This window comes from Schistocerca cancellata, chromosome 3 (assembly GCF_023864275.1).
Source record: "Schistocerca cancellata isolate TAMUIC-IGC-003103 chromosome 3, iqSchCanc2.1, whole genome shotgun sequence".
In the NCBI taxonomy this organism is placed as follows: Eukaryota; Metazoa; Arthropoda; class Insecta; order Orthoptera; family Acrididae; genus Schistocerca; species Schistocerca cancellata.
In genome coordinates this window covers 367,821,269-367,841,172 of record NC_064628.1, presented here as the reverse complement: position 1 = coordinate 367,841,172, position 19,904 = coordinate 367,821,269, and positions in this window count along the sequence as shown.

Sequence of the window (19,904 nt, the reverse complement as noted above, 5' to 3'; positions counted from 1 at the left end):
TTGTCAAGAAGACTTGTAGGAGAGATGCACATAACTATAGACCTTTATCTTTGACATCAATCTGTTGTAGAATTATACAACATGTTTTATCCTCGTATATTACGACACTTTTGGAGATCAAAATCTCCTCTGTGGAAATAAAAAATTGATTCTGCGCTCTCTTCGTCCATGAATCCATAGCGCTGCAGACATCGGCTCTCAGGTTGATGCCGTGTTCCTCGACTTCAGGAAGACAATTGACGCCGCCCAGCACTGCCGTTTAGTGAAAAAAAATACGAGCTTACCGAGTATCGGACCAGCTTCGCCACTGGACTGAAGACATCCTTGCGTCCGCCTCACTAGCTGAGTGGTAAACGCGGCGGATTGATAACCAGAGGGGCACGCAGGTTCGATTCCTGAGCGGCTTGCAGATTTTTGCAGCTCACGGACTGGGTGTTGTGTTGTTCTCACGTTCGTGTCGTCATAATTGACACTGAATTGTTGAGATGCCTATAAGGGCACACTCCGAAAGCCAATAAATTGAAGGAAAGAACCTTCCTTGCAGATACAACTCAACACGTCGCTGTTAAACGAACAAAATCGACAGATATAAAGGTAATTTCGGAAGTACACGAAGAGCGTGACAAGACTGTTACTGTTTATAATGTATATAAATTATCTAGCATAAAGCGTCGGGAGCTCTTTTTTCGTAGATGATGCAGTTGTCTGTAAGAAAGTAGCAATCCTAGAGGCCTATCGTTTTGCGGAATGTCCTACACAGAATTGACGAATGGAGCAGGTTCTGCAACTGACCATGAACACGCCTAAGAAAAGAAATCCACTTTTCTACGACTACACCACTGATGACGGATTGCTGTAAACAGCATCTGCCATAAAATGTGTAGTATCCAGAGCGTCTGTAAGTGGAATGATAACATAAAACAAAAAGCAGGGAAAGCAGATGCTACACTGAGAGTCACAGGAAGAATTATAAGGTAATATAACTCATTCACGAAGGGAGTATGTTACAAGGTGCTTGTTCGACCTATTCTTGAGTGTTGTTCATCAGTTGAAATGGTTCAAATGGCTCTAAGCACTATGGGACTTAACATCTGAGGTCCCCTAGACCTAGAACTACGTAAACCTAACTAACCTATGGACATCACACACATCCATGCCATAGGCAGGATTCGAACCTGAGAACGTAGCAGCCGCGTGGTTCCTGATTGAAGCGCCTAGAACCGCTCGGCTACAGCGGCCGGCTGTTCATCATTCTTGGACACTTACCTGGTAGGGATAATAGAAGAGATACAGAAGATGCAACAAAGAGCGGCGTGTTTCGTTGCGGGATCGTTTAGCCGGCACGAGAGCGTTACAGAGGTGCCCAACAAACACTGGTGGCAGACGATACAAGAAATGCGTTGTGGATCACGGACAGGTTTACTATTGAAATTTCAAGACAGCACTTCCCGGAACAAATCGGACAACACATTACTTCCTCCAACATAAATCTTGCGAAATGACCATGACGAGAAAATTAGAGATAATACAGAGACTTACCGACAATAACTCTTCCCACGCGCCATTCGCAGATGGGACAGGGAAAGGGGGGGAGGGGGAGAAATCAATTAGTGTCATCTGGCACATACTGTGTGGTGGCTTGAGCAGTACTGAAGTACATGTAGATGCAGATCTCGGGGATTCAGGACGCGACTTTACGAAAACTGCAAGACATTCAGAAACTATACTCGTGTCGATGGGTAGAACATCTCTTCAAATTTTTAACACACATGACAGGTGTTCAAGATGATCACCATTCGCGATGTGCATGAAACGTCAATACATGTTTGCGAAGTTTGTTAGTGTACAACGACAGTAGTCGGCTTTTGAAATCTGTTCATTGGGTTGCCTGCCTTCAGGTGAGAACTAATTCTTGCATGTTCTGACACGCCTGCCCCCTACAGCGGCGCTCTGGAGCTAAGTCACGGCGCGTATTACAAATCACAACATGGAGAGCTGCTCTGTCCACTGATGTGCGATTTTTCTGTATGCAGTTTCGATGCAGTTGTCTTCTGCAACCCCTGAGGTACTTATGAATAACCGTATACATCATATACATTCTTCAAGCATTTCTATAGTGGTGCTTTGGCTGCGGTACTGGACTGTGAGGAGGGGGGCTCAAATCCCAAGTGGATGAGGATCCACTCGCGCAGATTTAGAGTTTTCGTGTTTCTCACAGTCGCCTTTGAATGATTTCTATTGAAGAGGTCACAGCTGACTTATTTATTCATTTTTCCAATCCAAGTTTGTGCTTTGCCTCCAACGACGTCGTCGCTGAAGTCACAACACAACGGCACCGCGGGATCACCAAAAGCTATTGAACTGAATGTTTATTCAGAGTCGATTAGTTTCCATCAAGCTCTCTTAAAATTTAAGTAACAATGGAGCCTTCATGTCGCTCGTTAAGTGGTCGTCACTGACTCTTACTGCACACGTAATAGTCAGATATTGCGTAGAGTAAGTTTTGTTGTGATGTTGTGCAGCGTCTATCGCAAATATTTTCATAGGCTTTTCCTCACATCAAAAAACAACGAAAAAGCACATGGAAACACACTACGTTTATGAATCTTTAATCAGCAAACATCATACAAAAATCTCAAGTTAGAAACTCATAACAAAGATCCGAAATGCGCTCTACTTGTTTCTTTACAAACATACCTTTTGAGGGTGGGTGAAAATGTCACTGTACATATTCAAATGTGGACTGGAATTGTAGGTGACTGTGTGGTAGGTCCATACTTATAGGCAGCTCGTCTTACAATCCTCTATATCCTTGCCATTGGGTGTAGGGGCCACCATATCCCACGTCTGGTTCTCCTCACTACAGACAAATGGCCACATAGATTATTGCCGGTACAAGAACACTGCCAATAGGCGCTCAAAGAATGGAAGAGTGACGCTGGTTTTGTTTCAAGCAGATAGGAGGTTACAATCACGAGGTGATGCATCCAGCTTGTCAACAGGTCCCAATTCACGCAGATACTAGAGGAATTCTCAGGTGAAATATATGTACATGGGACGAAATAAGACTTCATTGTCATAGACATTCACAGTTGACACTTAGCCACGTTAGTTTGCCTAGAACACCACGCGAACGCTCTATATCTTCTGCAAGAAAGTGTATCATCCCGTCGTTCCCGAACTTTGTGGATATGGTTTGATGTGGCTTCTTGAAGTTCATAATAATAATAATAATAAAACATCATTTGAACAGCCCTTGAAGGTGCAACGGTACCGACCGGTCGCCGTGTCATCATCAGCCCTTAGGTATCACCGGTTGCGGCTACGGAGAGGCATGTGGTCAGACACCGCTCTTCCGGTCATTGTCAGTTTTCATAACCGCTGCCGCTACATCTCCATCCGGTAGCCCCTCAATTGACCTCACAAGAGCTGAGTGCATCCCACTTGCTAAGCGCACTCGGCAGACTTGTATGGTGACCCCTGTAAGTGCTAGATTAGCCCGACAGCACTTAACTTCGACAATCTGACGGAAACGGTGTGACTACTGCGGCAAGTTTATGCAGGCCACCTGAATTAAGTCCTATTGAGTATATTTGGAACGTCTTTGAGCGAGCTGTGGGCGGCTTTGACTCAACTCCCCTCAATTTCCGTAAGTTTCAGGCGGTGATCGAGCAGTCATGGATCACGATAGCTCCAGAAATTTTACCAGTGTTCAAATAAACTATGACACGTAGGATCGCCACCTGATCCAAAGCTATAGTGTGTGATACATGCTAGTATGCAATTTTTTTATTCATGTGTATGTAACGGTACATTAAAATTCATTACATTTTGTTTGTATGCATCTCAGACTCTGATTTACGCCTCTGTTTCATACTACTTTGTTATTACAGAACAAAGGCCAAAGAAGTATTTAAAACCAACACTCATGCCCGAGGGTAACTCGAATCAACGACCTACGGTTCACGACACAGCTACCTCAGCTTATAAGCAAAAATGTAAAGGACAGGAATATATGAATCAAAAATGAAACAATGGAAAATCTAGGATGCAATGTAACGATATTATGAAAAGGATACTTGCTACTTAGCGTATAGCTAAGATGCTGCGTCGCAGGTGGGCACAATAAGAACAGCGTCATACAATAAGCTTTCGGCCAACAAGGCCTCTGTCAAAAATAGACAACAAACACTCTCTCTCTCTCTCTCTCACGTCTACATCTACATCTACATCCATACTCCGCAAGCCACCTGACGGTGTGTGGAGGAGGGTACCTTGAGTACCTCTATCGGTTCTCCCTTCTATTCCAGTCTCGTATTGTTCGCGGAAAGAAGGATTGTCGGTATGCCTCTGTGTGGGCTCTAATCTCTCTGATTTTATCCTCATGGTCTCTTCGCAAGATATACGTAGGAGGGAGCAATATACTGCTTGACTCTTCGGTGAAGGTATGTTCTCGAAACTTTGATAAAAGCCCGTACCGAGCTACTGAGTGTCTCTCCTGCAGAGTCTTCCACTGGAGTTTATCTATCATCTCCGTAACGCTTTCGCGATTACTAAATGATCCTGTAACGAAGCGCGCTGCTCTCCGTTGGATCTTCTCTATATCTTCTATCAACCCTATCTGGTACGGATCCCACACTGCTGAGCAGTATTCAAGCAAACGAATTTCACATACACACGTGTCCACAGTCTCTGCGAGCTGAAGCAGTATAAAAATACATTAGGAAATACACTGAAGCGCCAAACAAAATGGTAGAGGTACGCGTATTCAAATACAGAGATACAGGTATGTAAACAGGCAGAATAAGCGCTGCGGTGAGGAACGCCTATATAAGACAATAAGTGTCTGGTGCAGTTAGTAGATCGCTTATTGCTGTTCCAATGGTAGGTTATCAAGATTTAACTGAGTCTGAACGTGGTGTTACTGTCGACGCATGAGCGATGGGTAAAGAGTCTCCGGGGTAGCGATGAAGTGGGGATTTACCTACGACCATTTCAGGAATGTACTGTGAATATCAGGAATCCGGTAAAACACCAAATCCCGACATCGCTGCTGCCGGAACAAGATCTTGCAAGAACGGGACCAACGACGACTGAAGAGCAGCGTTCAACGTGAGAGAAGTACAACATTTCCACAAATTGCTGCAGACTTCAACGCTGGGCCATTAACAAGTGTCAGCGTGCAAACCATTCAACGATACGTCATCGATATGGGCTTTCGGAGTGAAGGCCCACTCTTGTACCCTTGATGACTGCGCGACACAATTCTTTGCGCCTCGCCTAGGCCCGTTAACATTGACACTGGACTGTTGAAGACTAAAAACATGTTGTCTGGTCGACGGATGTCGTTTCAAATTGTGTCGAGCGGATGGACGTGTACGGGTATGGAGACAACCTCATGAATCCATGGACCCTGCATGCCAGAAGGGGACTGTTCAAGTCGATGGAGGCTCTGTAATGGTGTGGGGCATGTGCACTTGGAGTGATATGGAACCCCTGATACGTCTAGATAGGATTCTGGGAGGTGACACGTACTTCAACATCGTGTTTGATCACCTGCATCCATTCATGTCCATTGTGAATTCGGACGGACTTGGGCAGTTCCTGCAAGACAATGCGTCTCCACTCGCGTCAAGAATTGCTACAGAGTTGGCTCCAGGAAAACTCTTCTGAGTTTAAACATTTCCGCTCGCCACGAAACTCCGCAGACATTATCATTATTAAGCACATCTGGGATGCCTTGCAACGCGCTGTTCAGAAGAGATATCCACCCCTCCTTGTACTCTTACGGATTTACGGACAGCCCTGCAGGAATCATGGTGTCAATTCCTTTCAGCACTACATCAGATATTAGTCGAATCCACGCCACGTCGTGTTGAGGCACTTCTGCGTGCTCGCGGGGGGCCTAGACGATATTAGGCTGGTGTACCAGTTTTTTTGGCTCTACAGCGTAGTAAAAAAGGAAAACAACACTCAGTTAGAATGTACAGTAATGCATTTAGGAAATAGTACCAAAGGAAAACAGCACAGGGTCGGGATAGCAGAGTAATGCATTAGAAAATAGTAACAAAGGTAAACGGCACTGGGTTAGGATGTCTAGTAATGCTTTAGAAAATAGTAACAAAGGAAAACAGTACTGAGCTAGGCTTAAGCTTCCAGAAACTGTGGCCATGTGTGTGTGAGTTTCGTTTGCGTGAGTGTGTTTGTAGAAATCTGTCGTTTATTTTTAACAAAGGCCTTCTTGGTCGAAAGCTTGTTAATGGCTCTGAGCACTATGCGACTTAACTACTGAGGTCATCAGTCGCCTAGAACTTAGAACTAATTAAACCTAACTAACCTAAGCACATCACACACATCCATGCCCGAGGCAGGATTCGAACCTGCGACCGTAGCGGTCGCTCGGTTCCAGACTGTAGCGCTTAGAAAGCTTGTTACATGACAGTCTTTTTGTTGTGCCTATTTGCGACTCAGCATCTCCGCTATAGCAACTATTCTGATCATAACATTGTTAATCAAAAGTAGACATAGTTATCAGCATGGAGACACCTGCTATCCTTATCTGCAGAGAATATTTTAATTTTCCCTCTGTCGATCGCTGTTTTCATAATCTGAAACCTGCAGTCAGACTGATAGTCTTCTGTTAAGAATGGTTACTCTGTAAGTGTGAGAAAAGATCTGTCCAAAACAGTCTGAGACAGTAAATCAGCTGTCAACAAGCGGGAAATAAGATTATTTTCTGTGAAGAATATATAGTACTCCAACAAATGGAAAACATAAAGTTTTTGTTTCTCAAGCTGCTCGGTATTACTTCGAAAACTTATCAGTATTTGAGCAGACACTTGCTCATCAGCTTCATATGACGACAGAGTTTCTCACAGTCATTTCGTGTGTAAAATCGAGCTTACTGTGCATATTCTGCGTGCCCGCAAGCAGGCGCTAGAGCAGCAGTGAAGTGCCAGTCAGCTGAAGGGTGTCGAGAGGTTGCCTGCTCGCAGGCGCCTTGGAATTGGTCAAGGGTTGTTACTGAAAAGTTGCATTTTTAAAGCGCTCAGCAAATGTACATGAGTGGCATCGATGGTGTTGCTGAACTGGGGGTCTTAGTGCCAAACTATGGGGTCGTAGTGGGATGCATTGCTGTTTTACTCACACATGTATCAATGTCGTATTACCTGTCCCCCTGTGATCATGCCACAGAAGGTGTGGCAAAGCATAAATACCCTTTTCCGATTCGGGTCATGTTCAGATTTCGTCTAGTGGTTTTTCGTCAGTCCCTAATGGTTCCATCCTCTAAATCAGTGCAAAAAATTCAGCTGTCCTGTTGTCTGAAGGGGTCAATAACATTCAATAGAGTTGCAGCACGACGATATCTTTAGAGAAGTGTTGAATCGTCGAGGAGTGTCAGCAGTGTCAGAGAGTGTCAATAAAGCCGTTTTGTTGCACATCGTGCAGCACAATGTCGTTTTCAACTGCGCAGTACGTGTAAACGAACGTACCAACGGAAAGAATTGTCTCAAAATGGTTCAAATGGCTCTCAGCACTATGGGACTTAACATCTCAGGTCATCAGCCCCTAGAACTTAGAACTACTTGAACCTAACTAAGGACATCACACACATCCATACCCGAGACAGGATTCGAACCTGCGACTGTAGCAGCAACGCGGTTCTGGACTGAAGCGCCTAGAACCACGGCCGGCAAGAATGGTCTCTTAACTTAATTTATGCCACCTCCTGAGGCCTTTTCGTGCCGATTCTTTGCGACGGTGTGTCTTAAATTTTGTCCTCGGCCGCTCGTAAGAAAACGGCATGATTCCTATACTGGACTTCGGAGTTATGACTTCCATCGCCTAGACGTCAAGAGAAAGAGTAATATGTGGGTAAGAGGGGCTGTGATGACCTTCCAATCAAGTGCCACGACCACAGAGGCGTTAGTCAGAATTTTGGTGAACTTTGGTGCCAATGTAACATAACTAACCCACCATACACCTCACTGAGCTTTGGCCTTTTTTAGCATGTACTGACACTTGTCTGTGGGAAGTGTCGCCTGTCCCGAGGATGCAGTCTCAGGTCGCCTCGCTTTTGCAGCGTTATAGAGGAAGGTTGTAGGCACCCTTGAGCCAAATTCTAGACTTTCGTCGGGCTGGGAGAAAATGACAGGGTTCATAAAAGAAATGGCCCTTTAGCCGACCGCTGTGGCAGAACGGTTATGGGCGCTTCAGTCTGGAACCGCGCTGCTGCTACGATCGCAGGTTCGAATCCTGCCATGGGCATGGATGTGTGTGATGTCCTTAGGTTGGTTAGGTTTAAGTAGTTCTAAGTTCTAGGTGACTGATGACCTCAGATGCGAAGTCCCACAGTGCTTAGAGCCATTTGAAGCATTTCTTTTTGACCCTTTAATTTTTTGTGCAGTGTAATTGATCGACGGAAAAGTGCCTTTCAAAACGCTAGTTCAACCGATTCTCGAGTACTGGTCGAGAGGCTGTGACTTTTAGTTGAGGACAGTTACCATTTTGGATTAAGAGATGAGATATACAGAATCCAAAGAAGAGCGGTGCGTTTCGTCACGGGATCGTTTAGTCAGGGGGGAGAACTTTACGGAGATGTTCATCCAAGTGACAGAAAGGACAACAGAGGAGTGATGTACTGTAAGTTTCTCGAAGATTGACTGGATATATTGCTTCTTGCTGCATACACTGTCTGATCAGAAGTATACTGACAACGCTACGTAACGCAGAATTAACCACCAGATATCGCGAGACGTATAAAAGGAGTCAGTCTAGTATTGTGTTTTCTCTACAGAGGTAGTAACAGCGAACACGTGTAACACCGAAGAAGCACACAAAATACATTCTGTAGCAAAATGTAACGGATGTAATGATGTATTTATTTCTAACTGTATATAATTGATTGCAATTATAATGTAGATATTGTGAATTGATGGGTAATTGCCATGGTAAATTTATTTAAATGTATTGATAGCTGCGAAGAAATGGCAGTAGCTGTCCCGTTGTTCATATTTGCGTATCGAGAGTCTGTCGCGCTGTGAGCAGAGAGGAAGCAGAGCAGCTTGAGTCATGAAAGAGTGCGGAAGTGTTTGTTGGGCGCTCGCGCAGACCCGGTAAGCAGCTGCGATCGCGCCAGTGTAGACGCATCAGTTTCGTTAACCCGCGAACATTGAGATCACGGATCACGATACGAGTGAACACGTGGAGGATGCTGCAGTTGTAATTACTGCCTGTCCCACAATTATCCGTGGCTTTGGAGACGCCCCGGGGTTCAGAACCAGCAGCAGCAGCAAAAGCGTCAGCTCAGCATTGTCTTCGGCTACATTCTTCGTCGTCCGCACAGCTATAACACCGTAAGACCATAAAGTGACAAAATATTGGGTATTACCCAGTGGCATTTCTTCCACAAATTATGGCTAACCTGAATAATAACGTGCAGTAGTTAAAACTTGCAGGGTACCAGAGTTGTCATTGTCCTCAAACATTATTACCAAGCATGGTCCTTTCCTTTCAATGCTACTACTGCCTGTTTTGTTTGTTTGGTAATGACAAGTTTCAGTCTAAATCTTCGACCTCAGTAAATGATCATTCTTATATTCGATAACAAAGGCTTAACTTATTTGCAGTTTTGAGTATTAACTTCAATCACATAAGGAAACGTAAAATTTCACTGGAAAAATCTAAAAAGTAAAGATACAGCACAAATTAAGAGTGCACAACTTCATTTAATCTGCATCTAGGTTAACGAGAGACTTCTGCTGGCTTCATATGTATTTTATTGTTGCTATTTTAAAAGTAAAATCAGTTGCTTATTTGCTTAAAGTACATTCAATTCAATCTTCCAATAATCAAAAGAAAATTGCTTGCCTGTATCGAAATTTTGCATTACATTACACGGAGGTTACTGAAAGTCATGTTTTACGTAACAAAGTTGTAGTTCCATTTACTTAACCAGTACCTTCATTTAACATTACTTTCAAAATTTACTATTTCAGGACAAGTAACTGCAAACTCAGTGATATCTGATTTATTTATTTTCTCGTGAACTGTAGCGTTGTGGAAAAGCGTGACAACCTTCTGTCTCCATGCCAGTGATTATTTGGTTAAATTTCTTTGCATTACCTTTCTTAAGATTCTAGAGATTGATTGCTCTAGCCGGCTGGGGACTGTTTAATTATTCCCTTTTAAGCTAATCAGCGTTTTTTTGTATTATCAGTATTTTGTATTAAATATTACGCGGTACCTTTATTTCCCCTGTGCTGTTTGTGAGCCATTGCACTATATTCCACCCATTATAAAATTATTAGCAATATTTAGATTAGATTCTTCCTTCAAAAGCCGGCCACTATGGCCGAGCGGTTCCAGGTGCGTCAGTCTGGAACCGCGCTGCTGCTACGGTCGCAGGTTCGAATCCTGCAACGGGCATGGATGTGTGTGACGTCCTTAGGTTAGTTAGGTTTAAGTAGTTCTAAGTCTAGGGGACTGATGACCTCAGATGTTAAGTCCCATAGTGGTTAGAGCCATTTGAATCATTTCTTCCTTCAAAAGAGTCTGTTGTACACTTTCCTCCTGCTAACCGATTTATTTTCCTTTGGCATCGACAGCCTTACTATAAAATTTCACTAGGCATACGCGATCACGGTCAAATACATCGCGAAGTAGTAGGCCGATTAGGAAAGGGCAGGTTACACACTACACACTGACTTGAAACGTAGACTAGTCATTCAATGTCACCTGAGTAACAAACGCATCAAGACTAAATCAACCATTCTAAAGTTGCCAAAGTCGATTGTTCGTGATGTGATTGCGAAGTGGAAACGCGAAGCAACAACCACAGCTAAACAAACACCCCATACACATCCTGTAAATACAGTGATCACCAAGCATACAGGAGGGTGGTTGTAAAAGAATCTCAAGAAATCACCGGTAGGAATCAACCGTGGTGTCCAGAGTGCTACCGGAAGTCCAGCTAGAACAATGAGTGTGCGCATGGATCTAAAAAGAGTCAGAATTATGTGACGTTTGAGGTGATGTAAGGACCGACGCCACTGGACAGTGAATGACTGGAAACGAGTGATTTGGAGTGATGAATCGCGCTGTACCCTGTGGTAATCTGATGGAAGAGTTTGGGATTGACGAACGGCCGGAGAAATCATGTGTAGCGTCAGCAGTGAAGTGCAGAGTAGGTGGTGTTGCGGGGTGGGGGTGTTTTTCGTGGTTAGGTTGTGGATCCCTTAATGCACTTAAGATATCACTAAATGCAGGCCGGCCGCTGTGGCCTAGCGGTTCTAGACGTTTCAATCCGGAGCCACTTGGCCGCTACGGTCGGAGGTTCGCATCCTGCCTCGGGCATGGATGTGTGTGATGTTCTTAGGTTATCTAGGTTTAAGTAGTTCTAAGTCTAGGGACTGATGACCTCAGATGTGAAGTCCCATAGTGCTCAGAGCAACCATTTGAACTAAATACAGAACGATATGAAAACGTTTTACAGAACTCAGTATTGCGCACAGTAGAGGAACAGTTAGTAGCCGATGATGATGTTGGTTCGTGGGGCGCTCAACATCGAGGTCATCAGCGCCCGTACAGGTTCCCAATTTTTCCAGTTCCAATTGTTCCACTTACCGAATGGTGATGAGATGTTGAGGACAACACAAACACCCAGTCCCTGGGCGGAGAAAATGCCCGACCCGGCCGGGAATCGATCCCGGGACCGCATGATCCAGAGGTTGCAAAACTAGCCACTTGACCACGAGCTGCGGACACAGTTTGAAGACGATGATTGTATTAAAATGACAATTCATTCTGCCGTAAAGCTGTCGTAAGGCTGTCGTGTGTGGACAATAACGTTCCTGAAGTGGACTGGTCTACTCATAGACTCGACCTGAACTCAACTATACATATTTGGGATGAGTTAGAAAGTCGACTTCGCTCTAGACACCAACGATCAACATCGATACCTTCTCTGGTTGAGGCTCTTGAGGAAGAACAGCCTGCCGACCGGAGTGGCCGAGCGGTTCTAGGCGCTTCAGTCTGGAATCTCACGACCGGTACGGTCGCAATTTAGAATCCTGCCTCGGGCATTGATGTGTGTGCTGTCCTTAGGTTAGTTAGGTTTAAGTAGTTCTAAGTTCTAGGGGACTGATGACCTCAGATGTTAAGTCCCATAGTGCTCAGAGCCATTTGAACCATTTTTTGAAGAATAACCTTCCGTTTCTCCACAGCCATTCAGACACTCCACTGAAAGTGTCCCCACCACAGTTTAAACCGTCATGAAGGTGAAGGATGGATACATCCTATTTTAATGTCCACTAACAAGTGTCCAGATATTTTTGATGAGAAACCATATGTATCGCGCATACGGCTATTTACCGACGTCGTTATGCCCACGGACGATGCACGAACTGAACAGGAAATGTGGAAATGATAATTATTCCAGATGAAAAGATTGCTTCCAGAGCATAGATTTGAATTTGAATATCATCGCGTGAATCTAGCGAGCGACAGCTTCGTGGAAACATCGTTGTTACATGTTGTTTTGTAGGGCGGGAAACCACAGCCAAACTTGGACATTTTTTCAAAGAAAATTCCGCACTGGCTGTATGAATGACTTTTATTAAATCTGCGACCGGTTTCGCACCACTTATCAGTGCATCCTCAGGCAATCTGTACAAAAAATAAAATAATAAGAGCTCATACAAACTATTCGATCCTCCAATTCTGAGGTGTATATTAAACTTTTAAATAGCCAGTTTTTTTGAATGAAGCAAGAAAGTACTCACATACGCTATTTATAACATAGTAACGTTGAAAATTGCCCTGTAGCCACTCCCCACCATTCACGTCCAATATATTGTCATCTGATGAAAGCAGTAGTTAAAATTTAAAAGCATTTTTTAAAAATTGTTTAAATGATGGGAGCGGCAATGATCTAGAAAAGTAAAAATAAAATACCATGCTGATAAAACACTCCTAAACATGAACGACGAAGAGCGGAACATTAGCATGAACAAACAGCGGAATTAGAGCCATGGTTCAAATGGCTCTGAGCACTATGGGACTTAACATCTATGGTCATCAGTCCCCTAGAACTTAGAACTACTTAAACCCAACTAACCTAAGGACAGTACACAACACCCAGTCATCACGAGGCAGAGAAAATCCCTGACCCCGCCGGGAATCGAACTCGGGAACCCGGGCGTGGGAAGCGAGAACGCTACTGCACGACCACGAGCTGCGGACGATTAGAGCCATGTAAACATATCAGAACATACCGTGCAACATCAACGGCCCAGGCTCAAAATCGGCGGTAGGAGCTCATTTGCGGGAAACGGGTCACCACATCACTGGTATCCAGAACAACATGCGGGTGTTACACTTGGAAAGTAAGGACAATACCCTTAATGTTTTGGAAGAGGTTGAAATCTTCAGACTTCTGAAGGAATTCACTCTCTCCTCACTTAATGCCCAGACTGATCTGAGGCATAAGGGTCTCTTAACAATTTTGATTACTTAAACAGGTAGCCTTAGCCCTATAGCTTACTTGTTAGTAGGTTCTGTCCAATATACACTCCTGGAAATTGAAATAAGAACACCGTGAATTCATTGTCCCAGGAAGGGGAAACTTTATTGACACATTCCTGGGGTCAGATACATCACATGATCACACTGACAGAATCACAGGCACATAGACACAGGCAACAGAGCATGCACAATGTCGGCACTAGTACAGTGTATATCCACCTTTCGCAGCAATGCAGGCTGCTATTCTCCCATGGAGACGATCGTAGAGATGCTGGATGTAGTCCTGTGGAACGGCTTGCCATGCCATTTCCAACTGGCGCCTCAGTTGGACCAGCGTTCGTGCTGGACGTGCAGACCGCGTGAGACGACGCTTCATCCAGTCCCAAACATGCTCAATGGCGGACAGATCCGGAGATCTTGCTGGCCAGGGTAGTTGACTTACACCTTCTAGAGCACGTTGGGTGGCACGGGATACATGCGGACGTGCATTGTCCTGTTGGAACAGCAAGTTCCCTTGCCGGTCTAGGAATGGTAGAACGATGGGTTCGATGACGGTTTGGATGTACCGTGCACTATTCAGTGTCCCCTCGACGATCACCGGTGGTGTACGGCCAGTGTAGGAGATCGCTCCCCACACCATGATGCCGGATGTTGGCCCTGTGTGCCTCGGTCGTATGCAGTCCTGATTGTGGCGCTCACCTCCACGGCGCCAAACACGCATACGACCATCATTGGCACCAAGGCAGAAGCGACTCTCATCGCTGAAGACAACACGTCTCCATTCGTCCATTCACGCCTGTCGCGACACCACTGGAGGCGGGCTGCACGATGTTGGGGCGTGAGCGGAAGACGGCCTAACGGTGTGCGGGACCGTAGCCCAGCTTCATGGAGACGGTTGCGAATGGTCCTCGCCGATACCCCAGGAGCAACAGTGTCCCTAATTTGTTGGGAAGTGGCGGTGCGGTCCCCTACGGCACTGCGTAGGATCCTACGGTCTTGGCGTGCATCCGTGCGTCGCTGCGGTCCGGTCCCAGGTCGACGGGCACGTGCACCTTCCGCCGACCACTGGCGACAACATCGATGTACTGTGGAGACCTCACGCCCCACGTGTTGAGCAATTCGGCGGTACGTCCACCCGGCCTCCCGCATGCCCACTATACGCCCCCGCTCAAAGTCCGTCAACTGCACATACGGTTCACGTCCACGCTGTCGCGGCATGCTACCAGTGTTAAAGACTGCGAATGAGCTCCGTATGCCACGGCAAACTGGCTGACACTGACGGCGGCGGTGCACAAATGCTGCGCAGCTAGCGCCATTCGACGGCCAACACCGCGGTTCCTGGTGTGTCCGCTGTGCCGTGCGTGTGATCATTGCTTGTACAGCCCTCTCGCAGTGTCCGGAGCAAGTATGGTGGGTCTGACACAACGGTGTCAATGTGTTCTTTTTTCCATTTCCAGGAGTGTATTTTTGTGCGTACTCCGGGCCTTACCCATTCAGAACCACCACATTTATTATAAATGGTTTTCACTAACTGTCCATTTTTCATATTGGCCATATAGTATGGTATTAGACTTAAAAAAATAGATATAAGGAATTGTTTATCAGAAGTTCAAGACCCCCCACTCTGTAACACCGGAAATGCATATCCTCCTATTTCCATCTATTGTACTATAAATTTTTTCCTTATTTTGTTACCTAAAGATATGACATTTCTGTGTCTTTATATATTGTAATTGTTTTGCTATTTGTATATATATATATATTTATGCATTTATGTCGATGTATAATTGGTTTCTTTTGTAAATATTATTTGTATTTTTACGCTGGGTCTTGCCTAGGGAAAACTATGCTATCAAACGATTACATCGATAGATCGTGTGGAGAACCAAAGTGTTTAGGATCTTTGGTAATGTTAACTCTGCCGCGTGGAGCGCGGGCAGAACGGAGTCTGGCTGGAGTAGGGCGGTGGAGCAGGTGTGTTGTGTGACGCTCCCGCGAGTTGCCGCACTTTCGGGGTTTGGGAGCATGTAATTGCGCTCGGCTTGCTATGATAGTTTCTGACACGGTGTCGCGGACGGGAAGCATTAGCTGGCGCACATCAAGAGCCCGTTTCGCGTAGTGACCGTGTCGAGAAGAAGGCGCGCCAACATCCAGCTTCTGCAACAGCGACGGCCGACAATGAGTGACTGTCGCCACCTCCTCGACCGACGACTGCAAACCTTCAATCAACCAACAAGGAAGAGTGGAAGCACGTAAAGTTCTAAACTCTATGGCAGACCTCAGCTTTTAAAATTGTTCCATTTGTCTCACAAAATTACAGCAACTTAGCGTGAACCTTTGTTGCTCATTGTCCCAATTGCATTACCAAGCAGGGTCCCTTCCTTTTCCGGAATGAACCCGAGTGTTGTCGAAATTCAAACGCCAGCATTGAAGTAATATCATTCGATTTCACTGCTTTAATTTCGAAGTTCAGGTAAGCTATTCATAGCTGGCTATAATATTTACATTACACAAGCACAATTAAGAGTGCGAGTTTTGTTACCATATTTTAGCTTACCTGTGACTGCAGCTCAGCTTGGTATGTACTAAATTTTATTATTGTTAATTGTTCAGAATCATTTAATTCATGTTCAAAGTTAAATCTCTTATCTATAAATTGCGTAGATTCAAGTAGCTTTTGAAATGATTGTTGAGGTAGGCCAAGACTAACCTTATTTTACTGAATTTCGTAGTGCTTCAGAAACAAAGCTCACTATTAATTTCAGTCACTAAATTAACTTTCAATTTTCCGGTTTTATTAATTCTTTTGCTAAATTAAGTCAGAGTGTAGCGAAATTTATTACTTCAGACAAACATTCAGTTTTCGCACAACACGTGTCAATCTTCAGTTGCCACGCTTTTAATGCTAATTATATGTGCAATAACCTTTCTTTTTCAGTTATTATAGTAGTTGTCCATAGGACTGGCGACCGTAATTTTCCCCAGATCTCAAATATCTAATTAATGCCAGTTAATTGTTGACATAACGACCGCACATTTACTTTCTTTATTAACTTTACCCCCTTTCGAAATAAATTTCCACCAGTTTCATTTGCATTTTTCCATTAAATGTAGATGTAACCCTTTCCTCCCTCTTTACCGACAGATTAACTTCGGTGACGATTGCTTTTCCCAAATTTCCATTAGGTACACGCGGTTTAATTTTTACTGTCATTAAGGTCGATAAGTGAGGGGGAGGTTACAACTCTTCACAACTTGTACACGTCACCAGACCTCTGACGATTCTCGCGCTACTGCGTGAGCGCTTTCCGGGTTTTGGATGGCCAATCAGTCAGGCAGTGTCTGCTGCCGCGCGGCTCCTCTCAACTTGCACGGTATGTTCTGATATGTTTACATGGCCCTAATTTCCCTGTTTGTTCATGCTAATGTTCCGCTTTTCGTCGTTCGCGTTTAGGGGAGTTTTATCAGCATGGTATTTAATTTTTATTTTCTAGGTCATTGCCGCTCCCATCATTTAAATAATTTTTTAAAAAGACTTTTAAATTTTAACTACCGCTTTCACCAGATGACGGTATATTGGACGTGAGTGGTGGGGAGTGGCTACAGGGCAATGTTCAACGTTGCTATGTTATAAATAGCGTATATGAGTACTTTCTTGTTTCATTAAAAAAAAACTGGCTATTTAAAAGTTTAATTTACACCTCAGAATTGGAGGATCGAATATTTTGTGTGAGCCCTTATATTATTATAATTTTTTGTACAATTTGCCTGAGGATGCACCGATAAGTGGTGCGAAACCGGTCGCAGATTTAATAAAAATCATTCATACAGCCAGTGCGGAATTTTCTTTGAAAAAACATCGCTGTTTCTAAGCGAGACCAGGCACAATGTTTATTATGCCGGAAGATCCTTAAATGGCGTACATATACATTCATTTGCACATAGATACTGCGCAGGCCGCCGTTAAGTGTATGCTGGAGGACACTTCAGCACCAGAGTGCAAACCACAAGTGTTTACACTAACTCGTAAGTGTAAACCAGCCATCAGCTTTCTTTCTGTTAGTACTGAAGTATATACGGAGGGCAAAGGAACATTTAGCCAACGTTAAGTGAGGTTCTTCATCTTTGAAGCCGAGGATGTTCACCGTTATGATCAAGCAAGTGCATAGAGGCTAATTGTACATTTGCGGTTGTCTTGCGCCTTGCTTGGGAATGAACGATCTGTGAATCTGCAAGGCAATAACAGTCTCGTCCTCCATTCAGAAATTATAGCTTACGCTGTACAGTAACGACTGTTTAAGAGAGATATGTTAGGCAGTCTTAGTTACGGTTATGATTATTTATTGCTACACAGTACTAGCATAATTGGGACTGTGACACGGTAGTGAAGATGCAACCCGAAGTACTGCAAGGCGTCGGTATAGGGACGTATTATACCATCAAAGCCTGGACGCAAAGCTACCACCAAATGTATACTCCAAAGTGTAAGTGCCTGTAGGAAATGTCGATTAAAATTTCATTCTTATACGAGCCTCTTCTCAGTGCAGAACAAGAATGCTGTGAGTTTCATAACGCATCCGTGATATGTCTAACGTTACTGGAACTTTTCAGCTGGAGATCACAAGGCAGAATACCCCAGAGGACGAGGAACTGCACCTTATAGCCGACCTTGAGTAAGATAGAACAGTTTACATGGAATGGGAGCAGCGCATCGACAGATCGTCCAGACAACTGCCCTTAGCCGAATGGCTGTAGAACGGATGGTAACTATGACTCAGGCCGTCATTGCGGGAAGGGAAATAGGCGCAGGTGCTCCCAGAAGGACCACACTATGAGAATATCGTAGCAGAGCTCGACTGGCTATGGCAAATAGACAGATGAGAAAAGCGGAAATCCGGGCTAGGCTACGGGAACTGTGTCACCATGAACAGTCGAGAACAGATTACTGGAAGCTGAACTGATATCTCGAGTTCCCACGGGTGGTTTGCCGCTGAAATCAGTCCACAGATATTAGAGACTTGCATGGTGTAGAGCGGGGGTAGTCAACCATTTTTAAAACCGCCCACTTTTATAGAGGTTGTCTGAGAAGTAGGGACGAATATTAAAGTACTATCCATAAAACATACAAGATTTATTGAAAATTTAATATTTTTTTACAGAAACATTAAGTAACTTTAACCATTTATGTATGAAAAGTTATATCCTCCATATGACGACCCAAGGCTGGCGGCAACGAGAAATGCGTTCATTTAAAAATGGCTCTGAGCACTATGGGACTTAACTGCTGAGGTCATCAGTCTCCTAGAACTTAGAACTACTTAAACCTAACTAACCTAAGGACACCACACACATCCATGCCCGAGGCAGGATTCGAACCTGTGACCGTAGCGGTCGCGCGGTTCCAGACTGTAGCGCCTAGAACCGCTCGGCCACTCCGGCCGGCTGCGTTCATTTAAGTTTTTGATGAAGCGTTTACAAACAGCTGGTGGGATTGCCGTTTATAACCCATTTAATTTCATCCTTCAGTTGGTGTATTGTTTGTGGTTTGCTGACGTACACTTTTGACGTCACACGGCGCAAGATCGCATGATCTGGCTGGCCATTCCTGGTTGCCACACAAAGAGATAATTTTCTGAGAGAACAAGTAAATCAGCGGAGCAATCGTTTCACGGAATGTGTAACATGTCGCACCGTCATATTGAAACCAAATATCACCATTTTCATCAAAAAGAGGAAAAAACCAATCAGAAGGCATATTTCAGTAACGGTCGCCGTTCACAGTGACGGCAGCCCCCTCAACATTTTCGAAAAAGTATGGGCCAATCACTCCTCCTACCCAGAACCCACAACGCATAGTCGTGCGTTGTGGATACGTCTCATCTTCCACAGTCACTCGCCGGTTTTCGTTACTACAAATTCTGCAGTTCTACTTAATGATGTAGCCACTGAGGCAGACGTGCGCCTCATCTGAGAAAATTATTCTTTTTGCTAAGTTCTCGTTCTCTGATTGTTGAGCCAAGACCCATTGAGCAAATCCATGTCTCTTTCCATTAGTTTCAGGCTTCAATTCTTCCATAATCTGAATCCTGTGCACGTGCATTTTCGTATCTCTCGAAAGGATTTCATGGTGGTAAATTTAATTGTTGAGCTTGTCAGCAAACAGATTTTCTGCGGCTTACGGTCACATTGTCACGTACGACAGCAATGCTTCCTTGTGTTCGAACAGAACGCGGTTGTCCTGTTTTCTTAACGTTTGAAACAAAAGCCGTGGTCTCAAACTTCCGGATCAACTTCTGAACTGGTGATTCGGTTGGAGCAACATTACGTCCGAGTGTCACACGCAATTCATGGACGGTTTTTCGTGGGACTTTCACTGTCTT